Source organism: Capricornis sumatraensis, chromosome 17 (assembly GCF_032405125.1).
Source record: "Capricornis sumatraensis isolate serow.1 chromosome 17, serow.2, whole genome shotgun sequence".
In the NCBI taxonomy this organism is placed as follows: Eukaryota; Metazoa; Chordata; class Mammalia; order Artiodactyla; family Bovidae; genus Capricornis; species Capricornis sumatraensis.
The window spans coordinates 41837576-41854305 of record NC_091085.1 but is presented as its reverse complement, the minus strand read 5'-3'; the positions used below and the strand labels follow the sequence as shown (position 1 = coordinate 41854305).

Sequence of the window (16730 nt, the reverse complement as noted above, 5' to 3'; positions counted from 1 at the left end):
AACTGTAATTGTCTTATTTTTCTTTCATTCTCAAATATTAAGGGTTTTTTTGCTGTTTTTTTTCTCTTATGTTTTATAAGCATATTTGTCCATTTTTGATTCCCAGAAGTGGAATTACCAGACTTAAATACGTGATTTTTAAAGTGTATGATGAATATCATTGTTATTTTTTTCCCAGAATGTTCTGATTTTTAATTATGTAATAAATATGTAAAATTATGACGTGCTTAAGGAAAATCTCATTTTCACTTTAGTTCTTTTCTTTTTTTACTTTCCACTAGTCGGTTTTTTGACTGAAAAGTTCTTTTGCAAGGAATAATACTGGATAAGTTTTAGAATAGAGATTTTAAAAACAGAGTGAAAAATATCTGTTAGTTGTATATCTTCTCCTTCCTATAAAACCGTTAAAGTTTTAGATACAGGGTATACGTGGATGGTTTTTTAATGGATTTTAAGTTCCATAAAAGAAGAAGGTCTTACTTTTATTTTTATCCTTAGTATTAATATTTAGCATCGGACTAGCACATAATGGATGTCCAATCAGTGTTTGTTGAATAAATGAGTGAATAATTATAATTTTCATGAAAAAATATTACATGGTCAATTTCATTCAGATATTTGAAGAATGTTTGCAAAAGAGTATCTAATCCTTCTTCTGTACCAAGGTATAATATAGGCCATTATTACCCTCATGTAGCATTCTTTGTATTTTTCATGTTTTATAAAGCAGCTGATTTCTTTAGTGAATTATAGCCATATTGTTAGTGAATGTAACACTTTTGGAATACAGATGCCTATAATAGTGCTAAGCCTGTCCACTCTGGAAGGATATACAGTAATCCTTTATATTTAATGCAGATCATGTTACTTTCTTGATCTATCATTAAAAATTCTTACTTTATTAAGGTAAACAAAACAGTACTTTTAAAGAGTGTTTATATTAATACATTACTGTTGTAGTAAGTCGTTGTGTGTACATCATAGCAATCATCACCGATAAGTGGTATTCTTAATGAAATATATGCAGGTTAGTTCTATCGTTTATGTAATTCATATGTGTATCTTATGAATAAGGTACACTCCCCTTCCCCCTGTTTCATCTTATGTAGTTTAGGTTATCCCTTATTATTTATAAATAATCTATCTGTATGCTTCTGATATTACCTTTGGATTGCAGTTTTCAGAATTTGGACCTTTGGTTTAGAATAAGCCAAAAGCCAGGTAAAAATAGGACTCTGCTCTGGTATGAACCCACTTTTGTAAAGTGAACTGCAACAGAGCATCGATACTAACTGTATAGCCCCAAACTCATTTGCAGTCTTTAATCCAGGTTAAATATCTCTATAGTTGGTTGTCAAATTGAATGTCTGCCAAATGTCATTAGTTAAATAAACATTCCTCAGTTACGGGCTTCCCTGATAGCTCAGTTGGTAAAGAATCTGGCTGCAATGCAGGAGACTCCGGTTCAATTCCTGGGTTGGGAAGATCCGCCTGGAGAAAGGATAGGCTACCCACTCTAGTATTCTTGGGCTTCCCTGGTGGCTCAGCTGGTAAAGAATCCGCCCGCAATGTGAGAGCCCTGGGTTGGGAAGATGCCCTGGAAAAGGGAAAGGATACCCACTCTAGTATTCTGGCCTGGAGAATTCCTTTGACTATTTAGTCCATGGGGTCACAAAGAGTCGGACACAACTGAGCAACTTTCACAGTTACCCGCGTTTTAAAAACTAGGCGACTTCTTAGTTATATGAATAATCAAAAGGTTGTTTACTAATTACATATTCAAATGTTGCTGCTGTATTTTTCATTTGATGCTTTTTTCAAGATGAGACTAGAACATCAGAATGTGACAAGTGAACTGATTTCCTCGGATGAGCTAATGAGCATTATTCTTCTGTTGCAGAGATTGAATTAAATAGTTTAATTGACCATATTTACATTTCATTCTTTTATCCTCAGGATAATTAGAAGGAATTGGATTGTCTGCTTTTTAAAACAGTACTGTATTCTGTAACTTTTATTTCTTACAAACACAAAAGATTGAGGGTTTCTATGATGCTTTACTAAATAAATAGCACATTGCTTTCTTTTGGAATAGACAGTACAACCTGTGGACACTGTATTAACTCCATATTGGTTCTTGGCAGGGCTTTGGAATTTGGTTTCTTTTGATTTTGCTTCTTGTTATCTAGACAGAAGAGGGTCTTCTGTCACTTCCAAGGTCCTAGTCTTCCCTGCCAACTTCTCTTGTGCATTTTTATAGCTTTAAGTAATAACAGTTGAATGGGAAAACACATTTAAGAGAGTCGATTACTTTTAACTAGGAAATACTCTGTGCCAAAATCACAATTGTAGCTTTAACATTATTAGCTATTGTAGAAGTTCAGCTCTTTCATTCCACTCTTCTTTTTTCTACTGTACTTTTCTCAGGGTTCTATAGGGGAAGAAATGAGTGGAAGGATCACTAATTTCCATTCTCAGCTCTGATCCCAGTTAACATTGATGAAATTGAACATTTTTCTGTTCAGTTTGTAGAGAACTCTTAATTTGTGGTTTCTGATAGGTGTCTCCTTATAAATAATGTTGAGGTTGTCCTAGAAGGATATGCCACACTTGTATATTTAGTTGATCAGTACTCAATATAATAAGCACAGCTCATTTTGTTGTGTTTCACTTTATTGCGGTTCACGGATACTATGTTTTTCCTAATTGAAGGTTTGTGGCAATTCTGACTAGCAAGTCTACTGGAGCCATTTTTCTAACAGCATTTTGTCTTACTTTATGTCTCTATTACATTTTGGTACTTATTGCTGCCTTTCAGACTTTTTCATCATTATTATATTTTTAGGGTAAGCTTTGATCAATGACATTTGATGCTACTATTGTATCAAATAATTATTTTAGGGTCCACAAAATGCCCCCATATAAGATGATGAACTTAGCTGATAATTGTTGTGTGTGTTCTGACTACTTTAATGGACTAGCCGTTCCCCTATCTTGCTTCCTCTCCTTTGGCTTCTTTATTTTCTGAGACACAACAGTATTAAATTTATGCCAATTAATAACCTACAGTGGCCTCTGAGTGTTCAAGTGAAAGGAAGAGTCAGATCTCTCATTTTCAGTCAAAAGCTAGAAATGATTAAGCTTAGTGAGGAAGGCATGTCAAAACCCAAGATAAGCCACTAAAAAAGGTAGGGCCCATTTGCTGTATGATGCAGGGAGCTCAACCCAGTGCTCTGTGACAACCTATGGGGTGGGAAGGAGGTTCAAGAGGTAGGGGACATGTATACCTGTGGCTGATTTGTATACAGGTATGGCAGAAACCAATACAACATTGTAAAGCAATTATCCTCCAATTAAAAATAATTTTGTTTTTAAAGCTAAAGCTCTTGTGCTAGACAGTTAGCCAAGTTGTGAATGCAAAGGAAAAGTTCTTGAGGGGGGTTTAAGTGCTACTCCAGGGAACACATGAATGATACAGAAAGTTTGCATGGTCTGGATAGACAAACCAGCTACAGTATTCCCTTAAGCCAAAGCTTAATCCAGAGCAAGGCCCTAACTCTCTTCAGTTCTGTTAAGGGTGGGATAGGTGAGGATGCTACAGAAGAAAAGTTTGAAGCTAGCAGTTGTTGATTCGTGATGTTTATGGGAAGAAACTGTCTAAATAACATAAAAGTATAAGATGAAACAGCAAATGCTGATGTAGATGATGAAACAAGTTATCCAGAAGATCTCGCTAAGAAAATTTAATGAAGGTGGCTACATAAACAATGAAACAGGTTTTTCTTTGTAGACAAAACAGCATTATATTGGAAAAAGATGTCATCTAAGACTCTAATAGCTGGAGGGGAAATGTCAGTCAGTGCCTGGCTTTATTAAAGGACAGGCTGACTCTCTTGTTAGTGGCTAATGCAGCTAGTGACTTTAAGTTGAAGCCAATGCTGAGTTCAGTTCAGTTCAGTCGCTCAGTCGTGTCCGACTCTTTGCGACTCCATGAACTGCAGCACGCCAGGCCTCCCTGTCCATCACCAACTCCCGGAGTTCACCCAAACCCACGTCCATGGAGTTGGTGATGCCATCCAGCCATCTCATCCTCTGTCATCCCCTTCTCCTCCCGCCCCCAATCCCTCCCAGCATCAGAGTCTTTTCCAATGAGTCAGCTCTTCGCATGAGGTGGCCAAAGTATTGGAGTTTCAGCTTTAGCATCATTCCTTCCAAAGAACACCCAGGACTGATCTTTAGGATGGACTGGTTGGATCTCCTTGCAGTCCAAGGAACCCTCAAGTGTCTTCTCCAACACCACAGTTCAAAAGCATCAATTCTTTGGTGCTCAGCTTTCTTCACAGTCCAACTCTCACATCCATACATGACTACTGGAAAAACCATAGCCTTGACTAGATGGACCTTTGTTGGCAAAGTAATGTCTCTGCTTTTGAATATGCTATCTAGGTTGGTCATAACTTTCCTTCCAAGGAGTAAGCGTCTTTTAATTCCATGGCTGCAGTCACCATCTGCAGTGATTTTGGAGCCCAAAAAAATAAAGTCTGACACTATTTCCACATCTATTTCCCATGAAGTGATGGGACCAGATGCCATGATCTTTGTTTTCTGAATGTTGAGCTTTAAGCCAACTTTTTCACTCTCCTCTTTCACTTTCATCAAGAGGCTTTTTAGTTCTCTTCACTTTCTGCCGTAAGGGTGGTGTCATCTGCACATCTGAGGTTATTGATATTTCTCCCGGCAATCTTGATTCCAGCTTGTGCTTCTTCCAGCCCAGCGTTTCTCATGATGTACTCTGCATAGAAGTTAAATAAGCAGGGTGACAATATACAGCCTTGACAGACTCCTTTTCCTGTTTGGAACCAGTCTGTTGTTCCATGTCCAGTTCTGACTGTTACTCCCTGACCTGCATATAGGTTTCTCAAGAGGCAGGTCAGGTGGTCTGTTATTCCTATCTCTTGAAGAATTTTCCAGTTTATTGTGATCCACACAGTCAAATGCTTTGGCATAGTCAATAAAGCAGTGCTGATTTACCATTCTAAAAATCCTAGGATTCGTAACAATGATGCTATATCTACTCTGCCTGTGCTCTCTAAATGAACAACAAAGCCCAGATGACTACATTTGTTTACAACATGGATTTCTGAATATTTTAAGCCCACTATTGAGAACTAAAACTCAGGGAAAAAAAAAAGATTCCTTTCAAAATGTTACTGTTCATTGACAATGCACCTGTTCATCCAAGAGGTGTGATGGAGATAAACAACAAGATCTATATTGTTTTCATGCCTGCTAATAACATCCATTCTGCAACCCATGATTCAAGGTGTTATTTTGACTTTCAAGTGTTATTATTTAAGAAGTTCATTTTGTAAGGGTATAGCTGTTATAGATAATGATCCCTTTGATGAATCTGTGCAAAGTTAATTAAAAACCGTATAAAAAGGATTCACCATTCTAGATGTGGGTATGCTATTAAAAACATTCATGATTCACAGAAAAAGGTCAAAATACCACCATTCCCATCATCGAAATACCACAGGAGTTTGGAAGAAGTTGATTCCAATACTTGTGGATGACTTTGAGCTATTCAAGACTTCAGTGGAGGAAGTAACTGCAGATATGGCAGAAATAGCAAGAGAACTGGAATTCGAAGTGAAGCCTTAAGATGTGACTGCATTGCTGCAATCTCATGATAAAACTTGAATGAATGAGGAATTGCTTCTTATGGATGAGCAAAAGAAAAATGGTTCCTTAAGATGGAATTTACCCCCAGTGAAGATGCTATGAAGATTGTTGAAATGACAACAAAGAATTTAGAACATTACCTAAACTTTGTTGATAAAGTAGTGGCAGAGTTTGAGAAGATTGACTCCAGTTTTGAAATTCTCCTGTAGTTAAAAATGTAAACAAACATTGCATACTACAGAGAATTTGTTTGTGAAAGGAAGAGTTGACTGATGTGACACACTTCACTGTTGTCTTAAGAAGTTGCCGTAGCAACCCCAGCCTTCAGCAGCCACCACCCTGGTCAGTCAGCAGGCATCAGCATCAAGGCAGGACTCTCCCAATACCAAAAGATTACGACTCACAGAGTGCTCAGATGATGATTAACGTTTTTTAGCAATAAAGCATTTTTTAGTTAAGGTATGTACATTTTTTTAGGCACAATACTATTGCACTCTTAATGGACTACAATATAGTGTACACATAACTTTCATACACACTGGGAAACAAAAAAATCTGTGTAAATCACTCTATTGCTATATTCACTTTATTGAAGTGGTCTTGAACCAAACAAACCTACATTATCTCTGAGGAATGCCTATAAATACTTGATGTGTTGTGCTTAGTCTTAGTCGCTCAGTTGTGGCCAACTCTTTGCAACCCCATGGACTGTAGCCCACCAGGCTCCTCTGTCTATAGCAGGCAATAATACTGGAGTGGGTTGCCATGCCTTCTCCAGGTGAAGTGAAGTGCAGGTCACTCAGTCATGTCAGACTTTGCAACCGCATGGACTATATATATATAATATATATATGCTGCTGCTAAGTCACTTCAGTCGTGTCTGACTCTGTGCAACCCCATAGACGGCAGCCCATTAGGCTCCTCTGTCCCTGGGATTCTCCAGGCAAGAACACTGGAGTGGGTTGCCATTTCCTTCTCCATTGCATGGAAGTGAAAAGTAAAAGTGAAGTCGCTCAGTTGTGCCTGACTCTTAGCGACCCCATGGACTGCAGCCTACCAGGCTCCTCCATCCATGGGATTTTCCAGGCAAGTGTACTGGAGTGGGTTGCCATTGCCTTCTCCATGATATATATATTTAGTCCCTGAAATTCTCCAGGCCAGAATATTGGAGTGAGTATCCTTTCTCTTCTCCAGGGGATCTTCCCAACCCAGAGATCAAACCCAGGTTTCCTGCACTGTGGACTGATTCTTTACCAGCTGAGCCGCCAGGGAATCCCAAGAATACTGGAGTGGGTAGTCTATCCCTTCTCCAGCGAATCTTCCCGTCCCAGGAATTGAACCAGGGATCTTCCCAATCCAGGGATTAACCCAGGTCTCCCTTATTGCATGAGAATTCTTTACCAGCTGAGCCCCCAGGGAAGACCAAATACTAGAGTGTTTGCTAAAAACGGTTTTTCATTTACTGTAAAGGAAATCATTGGTAGGGTTAATGTTTCTTTTGTGGTACCACTTTTTCACTTCACCTTATACAGATATGGAGCAATTACACACTCATCTGATCTTGCCCTTTTTGTTCATCGGTCCCAACTGTCTTAAAAGACATTAGCATAACTACCTATTGATAATCTCTAAAATGAAGTCTAACCTCTTTAGCTTATTCATAACCTAATACCTATTCATGCCTTCTTCACTTTCATCTTACATTGTTCTATTCAACCATTTTGTACTTTTGCACATTGTCCTTTGCCTGAAAAATTTCTGACCTCTGTTACTAAAGATCTTGTAATTTGATTCCTAATACACACATGCAAATCTTACACATATATGCCTTGTGGTTCTTTTGTCTTATTCATCTTTATATCCCCTCTGTTTGGCAAATAGTACCAACTAAATTTTGTTGAATAACTGAATATTTTGTCAAGCGTTTTGGCTCATAGTGTTTCTTATTTTTCAGAAATATTTATTTTTCCTTTTTGTATAAAAATACATGTAAATATATTTGGTAACAGCTTTATTGAGATATACTTCATGTATTAATCATTCACTTACTTAAAGGGTACAGTTAGTGTGGTGTGCTCAGAGCAGGGGCCCTGAAGAAATGGCTTACTGTTTACAACACACCCAACAGGAATCTGGGTTCATTGTGACAGGAGACACAAAATACGTGGCCTTTCCTTGAACAAGTACCCAACACATGTTCCCCTGCACCTCCATGTGGCTTCTGGGCAGGACCAGTGAGACAGGGCTTAATATTGGAAGAAAAAGTACAGTATTTAGTGGGGAAGCTTGCTACCTAGAGTTTTCCCAGTCCACACATGGGTGGGCCATGATTAGTCTTATAAAGGCTTTGAACCTCTCTTTTCAAGGAGAAATAAAAAAAGAAAAAGAGATTCCAACTATATGCCATTCTGGAAAAGGCGAAACTGTGGAGACAATAAAAAGATCAGTGGTTGTCAGGAGTTTGTGGAGAGATGAATATACAGGGTAGAGAAGTTTTTATGAGCAGTGAAATACTTTGAATGACTTTATAATGATGGATACATGTCATTATGTGTATGTGCTAAATTGCTTCAGTTGTCCAACTCTTTGCGGCCCCATGGACTATAGCTCACCAGGCTCCTCTGTCCATGGGATTCTTCAGGTGAAATATTGGAGTGGGTTGCCATGCCTGTCTCCAGGGAATCTTCCTGACCCAGGGATCAAACCCATGTCTCTTCAGCCTCCTGCCTTGGCAGCTGGGTCCTTTACCACTAGCAAAACCTGGGAAGCCCATATGTCATTATACTTTTGTCTAAATACATAGAACGTGCAACGCTATTCTCATAAAAGTGAACTCTGAGTGAACTGAGGACCTTGGTGATTATGAAATGTCAATGCAGTTCATCCTTGGTTTAAAAAGAAAAAAAAAAGTACCATTTTTGATAATGGTTATCCCTGTGAGGGAGGGGGTATATGGGAAATTTCTGTACCTTGTCAATTTTGTTGTAAACCTAAAACTGCTTAAAAAGAAAAAGTCCCCCCCCACCCAAATTAATAATACTCACTGTAGACATTTTTGGCAGAACTTTCATTTCACTTTAATATTCATTTCACTTTAATAATACTTATTATATATGTGTGTGTGTGTTTGTTGAATTGTGATGTAAAATGTATGTTTTAGATCCAAAAAGTTTGCAGGTCACTGTAGTTATTTATTTTGGCAAATGAAAACAAATTCACATCAAAAAAAGGATACAATTTTAAAAAAGGGTCTAGTATATGCAAATAGTTGTACAGCCATAATTACATTAATTTTAGAACATTTTCATTATCCCAGAAGGAAACTCTGTACACTTTTTCCATCATCCCCCAACCTGTCCATTCCCTCAGCCTTAGGCAAGCACTTACCAATTTTATGTCTCTAGATTTGCTGTTTCTAGATATTTCATGTAAATTATATCATAAAATATGTGGTTCTTTGTGGCTGACTTCTTTCATTTAACAAAATTTTCAAGGTTCATCTGTGTTGTGTCATGTATCACTACTTCATTCCATCTTACTGCCAAATAACATTCTATTGCATGGATATAACACATTTGATTTATCCATTCCTTAGTTGATAGACATTTGGATTGTGTCTATATTTTTGCTTTCATGAATAAAGATGCTAAGAACATTCAAACATTCATGTACAAATTTTTATGTGAATACCTGTTTCCTTTTTTTTTTTTTAGTTAATTTAATTGGTGGATAATTACTTTGTAATATCATGATGGTTTTTGCCATACATCAAGATGTATGTCCACACATATATATGTGCCCTCCCCATCCTGAGTCCCCCACCTACTTCCTCCCCACCCTATCCCTCTGGGTTATCCCAGAGCACTGGCTTTGGATGCCTTCATGCATTGAACTCACTGGTCATCTGCTTTACATATTGTAGTGTACATATTTGTTTCAATGCTATTCTTTCAAATCACCCCACCCTCTCCTCCTGCGGAGTCCAAAAGTCTGTTCTTTAAAATCTGTGTCTCTTTTGCTGCCCTGCTTGTAAGATCATTGGTACCATCTTTATAAATTCCATCATTCAGTTCAGTTCAGTTGCTTAGTCGTGTCCGACTCTTTGCGACCCCATGAATCGCAGCATGCCAGGCCTCCCTGTCCATCACCAACTCCCAGAGTTCACTCAGACTCACGTCCATCGACTCAGTGATGCCATCCAGCCATCTCATCCTCGGTGGTCCCCTTCTCCTCCTGCCCCCAATCCCTCCCAGCATCAGAGTCTTTTCCAGTGAGTCAACTCTTGGCATGAGGTGGCCAAAGTACTGGAGTTTCAGCTTTAGCATCATTCCTTCCAAAGAAATCCCAGGGTTCATCTCCTTCAGAATGGACTGGTTGGATCTCCTTGCAGTCCAAGTGACTCTCAAGAGTCTTCTCCAACACCACAGTTCAAAGCATCAATTCTTTGGCGCTCAGCCTTCTTCACAGTCCAACTCTCACATCCATACATAACTACTGGAAAAACCATAGCCTTGACTAGACGGACCTTAGTCGGCAAAGTAATGTCTCTGCTTTTGAATATACTATCTAGGTTGGTCATAACTTTTCTTCCAAGGAGTAAGCATCTTTTAATTTCATTGCTGCAGTCACCATCTGCATTGATTTTGGAGCCCCCCAAAATAAAGTCTGACACTGTTTCCACTGTTTCCCCATCTACTTCCCATGAAGTGATGGGACCGGATGCCATGCTCTTCGTTTTCTGAATGTTGAGCTTTAAGCCAACTTTTTCACTCTCCTCTTTCACTTTCATCAAGAGGCTTTTTAGCTCCTCTTCACTTTCTGCCATAAGGGTGGTGTCATCTGCATATCTGAGGTTATTGATATTTCTCCTGGCAATCTTGATTCCAGCTTGTGTTTCTTCCAGTCCAGCATTTCTCATGATGTACTCTGCATAGAAGTTAAATAAGCAGGGTGACAATATACAGCCTTGACGGACTCCTTTTCCTATTTGGAACCAGTCTGTTGTTCCATGTCCAGTTCTCACTGTTGCTTCCTGACCTGCATACAGATTTCTCATTAGGCAGTTTAGGTGGTCTGGTATTCCCATCTCTTTCAGAATTTTCCACAGTTTATTGTGGTCCACACAGTCAAAGGCTTTGGCATAGTCAATAAAGCAGAAATAGATGTTTTTTCTGGAACTCTCTTGCTTTTTCCAGGATCCAGCGGATGTTGGCAATTTGATCTCTGGTTCCTCTGCCTTTTCTAAAACCAGCTTGAACATCAGCAAGTTCACGGTTCATGTATTGCTGAAGCCTGGCTTGGAGAATTGTGAGCACTACTTTACTAGCATCTGAGATGAGTGCAATTGTGCGGTAGTTTGAGCATTCTTTGGCATTGCCTTTCTTTGGAATTGGAATGAAAACTGACCTTTTCCGGTCCTGTGGCCACTGCTGAGTTTTCCAAATTTGCTGGCATATTGAGTGCAGCACTTTCACAGCATTATCTTTCAGGATTTAAAACAGCTCAACTGGAATTCCATCACCTCCACTAGCTTTGTTCGTAGTGATGTTTTCTAAGGCCCACTTGACTTCACATGCCAAGATGTCTGGCTCTAGATTAGTGATCACATCATCATGATTATCTGGGTTGTGAACATCTTTTTTGTCCAGTTCTTCTGTGTATTCTTGCCACCTCTGCTTAATATCTTCTGCTTCTGTTAGGTCCATATGTATGTGTTAATATATAGTATTTATATTTCTCAGTCTGACTTACTTCACTCTGTATAATAGGCTCCAGGTTCATCACCTCATTAGAACAGACTCAAATGTGTTCCTTTTCATAGCTGAGTACTATTCCATTGTTTATATATATCACAACTTCCTTATCCACTGATCTACTGATGACGTCTAGGTTGCATCCCTGTCCTCAGTTCTGTTCAGTCGCTCAGTCATGTCCGACTCTTTGCGACCCCATGAATCGCAGCACACCAGACCTTCCTGTCCATCACCAACTCCCAGAGTTCACCCAAACTCATGTCCATCAAGTCAGTGATGCCATCCAGCCATCTCATCCTCTGTTGTCCCCATCTTCTCCTGCCCCCAATCCCTCCCAGCATCAGAGTCTTTTCCAATGAGTAACTCTTCGCATCAGGTGGCCAAAGTATTGGAGTTTCAGCTTTAGCATCAGTCCTTCCAAAGAACATCCAGGAGTGATCTCCTTGCAGTCCAAGGGACTCTCAAGAGTCTTGTGCAACACCACAGTTCAAAAGCATCAATTCTTTGGCGCTCAGCTTTCTTCACAGTCCAACTCTCGCATCCATACATGACCACAGGAAAAACCATAGCCTTGACTAGACGGACCTTTGTTGCCAAAGCTATTCTTAATCATGCTGCAGTGAACATTGGGGTACATTTGTCTCTTTCAGTTCTGGTTTCCTTGGGGTGTGTGCCCAGCAGTGGGATTGCTGGATATTGGTTTCAGTTCTTTGGGGTATATAGCAAGTAGTGTTATTGCTAGATCCTTGATAACCACTTGTTTAACCTTTTGAAGAGCTGCCAAGCAGTTTTCTGAAGTGGCTGCAGCATTTTACATCTTCCACAGCATTGTATGTTCCTACATTTGTATCTTTTTGAGTGTAGCTATCCTAGTGGCTGTGAAATGGTATCTCATTCTGGTTTTTGATTTCTATTTTCTTTGTGGCTAATGATGTTGCAAAGCTTTTCATTTGCATATTGACCATTTGTATGTGTTTTCTTTAGCGAAATGTCTATCCAGGTTTTTTGCCCTTTTAAAAATATTTTTATTATTGATTTTATTAATATATGCAATTGATTTTTTTGATTTTGATTTTATTAATATATACAATTGAGTTGTATACAACTAGATAGAAGCCCTTTTTTAGGTATCTGCTATCAGGTGGCAGAGTGGTAAAGAATCCACCTGCCAATGCAGGTGATACAAGTTTGATCCCTGGTCCAGACGATACAGAAGAAATGGAAACCCATTTCTGTCTTCTTGACTGAAAAACCCCATGGACAAAGGAGCTTGGTAGGGCACAATTCATAGTGTCTCAGAGCGTCAGACACGAGTGAGCACTCACACGTCAGATATATGTGATTTGCAAATATTTTCTCCCATTCAGTGAGATACCTCTTTTCTTGATAATGTTCTTTGCGGCATGAAAGTCTTTACGTTTGAGAGAATCCAGTCTCTCTCTTTTTTCTTTTGTTGTATATAGTTTTGATACCACGTTTGAGAAAGTATTGCCAAATTGAAGGTCAGGAAGATTTAGCATATATTCTATTTTGAGAGTTTATACTTTTAGCATGCACATTTAGGTCTTTGGTTAATTTTTTTTTCCCCCGAGTATGGTTAACTCTGCTTCTTTACTTGTAACCATGCTGCTGCTGCTAAGTCACTTCAGTCGTGTCCGACTCTGTGTGACCCCATAGATGGCAGCCCACCAGGCTCCCCCGTCCCTGGGATTCTCCAGGCAAGAACACTGGAGTGGGTTGCCATTTCCTTCTCCACTGCATGAAAGTGAAAAGTGAAAGTGAAGTTGCTCAGTCGTGTCCGACTCTTAGTGACCCCATGGACTACAGCCTACCAAGCTCCTCCATCCATGGGATTTTCCAGGCAAGAGTACTGGAGTGGGCTGACATGTGTAACCCATGGGACTATAAAACTCCAACTATAGCTTGGAGTTATAACCATATGAGGAAAAAGATTTGTTGTGTTTTTTTTAAACTGTGGTAAAATGTGCATAACATGAATTTTACCATTTTCACCAGTCTAAAGTGTATAATTTTGTGACATTAAATATATTCCCATTGCTGTGCACCCATCACCACTGTTCGTCTTTAGAACTCTTCCTCTTCCTTCACAGAAGCCCTGTACCCATTAGAGAGTGACTCTTTGTTTCCTCCCTCACTATTAAATATGATGTTGGCCTTGTTTTTTTTTTTTTTTCTTTTAAAGATGTCCTTTACTAAGTTCCTTTGTATTCCTAGTTTAATGAGAGGTGTTTTGTTTTTTTTAAATCGTGAATGGATGTTGAATTCTCTTGAGTGCTTTTTCTGTTTCTATTGAAATGCTCATATGGTTTTTCTTAGTCTGTCAATACAAAAAATTACATTGAGTTTTTTTTCACATGGAATTGTTCCTATAGTCTTGGATGAACTCTACTCTGCTGTGATATAGTATCCTTTTTATATATTACTGGATTCTATTTGCTAACATTTTGTTGAGAATTTTTCCGTATATCTTCATGGGAGATATTGGTGTGTAATTTTCTTATAATGTTTTGTCTGGTTTTGGAATTAGGATAATGCTGGGATTATAGTGAGTTGCAAATGTTCTCTACTCACTTATTTGTTGGAAGAAAGTGTGTAGAATTAGTATTGTTTCTCCCTCAAATGGTCTCTATTGAAACCATTTGGTCCTATTATTTTCTTTATTTGGAAGGATTAAGTTATATTTAATTTTGTAGTAAACCTAAGATTATTCAGGTTTTCTGGTTTTTATCTTGAGTAAGTTTTGATAGTTTGTATCTCTTAAAAAAATTGGTTGATTTTGCCTTAATTTTCTGATTCATGGACATATAGTTGTTTATGGTCTTCCTTATTATCTCTTAACTGTCGGTGGGATCAATAGTGATATTTTGTCTTTCATTTCTGATACTGGTAATTTATGTCTTCTCTTTTTTCACAATAAGTCTGCCTGGAGGTCTGGCAATTTTATTGAATTTTTTTCCCAATCACCAGCTTTTTGTTTTATTTTTCTGATTTTGATTTCATTTATTTCTGTACTCATCTTTATTAGTTTCTTTTCCATCTGCATTAGGCTTAATTTGCTCTTCTTCCTTTAGTTTAATGTGGGATATTGAACTTAATATGTGGGTTAATGAACTTACTTCTGTCTCTTCTAGGTCAGTGTTCAGTGTTGTAAATGATCATTAGACATTGTTTTAGCTGCATCCCTCATATATGATATGTTGTACTTTCACTTCCATTAGTTTAAAATATCTTTTATTTCCCTTAAAACATCTTTAACTTAATATGATCTAATTTTAAGTGAAAATGTATCACATGTATAGTGCAAGAATCTTAAAACAGTCTACTTGTATTGCTCCCCTCCTGGCCTTTGTGCTGTTGTCATATATTTTACTCTGAGTTCAGTTCAGTCGCTTAGCCAAGTCTTACTCTTTGCAACGTCATGGACTGCAGCATGCCAGGCCTTCCTTTGTCCATCACCGACTCCTGAAGTTTACTCAAACTCATGTCCATTGAGTCGGTGATGCCATCCAACCATCTCATCCTCTGTCAGCCCCTTCTCTTCCCACCTTCACTCTTTCCCAGCATCAGGGTCTTTTCAAATGAGTCAGCTGTTTGCATTAGGTGGCCAAAGTATTAGAGTTTCAGCTTCAGCATCAGTCCTTCCAGTGAATATTCAGAATCCTTTAGGATGGACTGGTTGGATCTCCTTCTCTTCAAGGGACTCTCAAGACCCAGAACCACAGTTCAAAAGCATCTCTTCTTCAGTGCTCAGCTTTCTTTATAGTCCATCTCTCACATCCATATATGACTACTGGAAAAACCATAGCTTTGACTAGATGGACTTTTGTTGGCAAAGTGATGTCTCTGCTTTTTAATATGCTGTCTAGGTTGGTCATGGCTTTTTTTCCAAGAAGCAAGCATCATTTAATTTCATTGCAGCAGTCACCATCTGCAGTGATTTTGGAGCCCAGAAAATAAAGTCTCTCACTGTTTCCCCATCTCTTTTCCATGAAGCGATAGGACCAGATGCCATGATCTTAGTTTTCTGAATGTTGAGTTTTGAGCCAACTTTTTCACTCTCCTCTTTCACTTTCGTCAAGAGGCTCTTTAGTTCTTCACTTTCTGCCATAAGTGTGGTATCATCTACATATCTGAGGTTATTGATATATCTCCTGGCAATCTTGGTTCCAGCTTGTGCTTCATCCAGTCCAGCATTTCTCATGATATACTCTGCATATAAGTATAAATAAGCAGGGTGACAATATACAGCCTTGATGTACTCCTTTCCCGATTTAGAACCAGTCTGTTGTTCCATGTCCAGTTCTAACTGTTGCTTCTTGAGCTGCATACAGGTTTCTCTAGAACCAGATCAGGTGGTCTGGTATTCCCATCTCTCTCAGGATTTTCCATAGTTTATTGTGATCTGCACAGTCAAAGGCTTTGGCATAGTCAATAAAGCAGAAATAGATGTTTTTCTGGAACTCTCATGCCGTTTCAATGATCCAACAGATGTTGGCAGTTTGATCTCTGGTTGGTTTGTCTGTCTTTTCTAAAACCAGCTTGAACATCTGGAAATTCGTGGTTCACATACTGTTGAAGCCTGGCTTGGAGAGTTTTGAGCATTACTTTGCTAGTGTGTGAGATGAGTGCAATTGTGCAATAGTTTGAACATTCTTTGGCATTGCCTTTCTTTGGGATTGGAATGAAAATTGACCTTTTCCAGTCTTGTGGTCACTGCTGAGTTTTCCGAATTTGCTGCCATATTGAGTGCAGCACTTTCACAGCATCATCATTTAGGATTTGAAATAACTCAACTGGAATTCTATCACCTCCACTAGCTTTGTTCATAGTGATGCTTCCTAAGGGCCACTTGACTTCACATTCCAGGATGTTTGGCTCTAGGTGAGTGATCACACCATCGTGATTATCTGGGAGATAATCTTCGTGATTATCATGAAGATCTTTTTGGAATAGTTCTTGTGTGTATTCTTGCCACCTCTTCTTAATCTCTTCTTCGTCTGTTAGGTCCATAGCATTTCCTTGTGCTCAGCTGGTAAAGAATCTGCCTGCAATCGGGGAGACCTGTGTTTGATCCCTCGGTTGGGAAGATCCCCTGGAGGAGGGAAAGGGTACCCACTCCAGTATTTTGGCCTAGAGAATTCCATCGACTCTATAGGCCACGGGGTCTCAAAGATTCAGACATGACTAAGCGACTTTCACTTCGTTTTGCTTTTCATGATGTAAACCCGTATTACATTGTCCTCAGTTTTGCTCTAAAGAGAATATCCTTTT

At 38.8% G+C, this 16730-nt stretch overlaps 1 protein-coding gene and 1 non-coding gene across 3 annotated transcripts in view; both read left to right on the top strand.

The window, feature by feature from the left end:
* AFG2A (AFG2 AAA ATPase homolog A) overlaps nt 1-16730 on the top strand; it is a 350747-nt gene that overhangs the window by 46287 nt on the left and 287730 nt on the right. The window lies entirely within an intron of this gene.
* LOC138094178 (small nucleolar RNA SNORA11) lies at nt 7753-7881 on the top strand. The gene has a single exon (XR_011146214.1). It is a non-coding gene; the product is annotated as a small nucleolar RNA SNORA11 (small nucleolar RNA).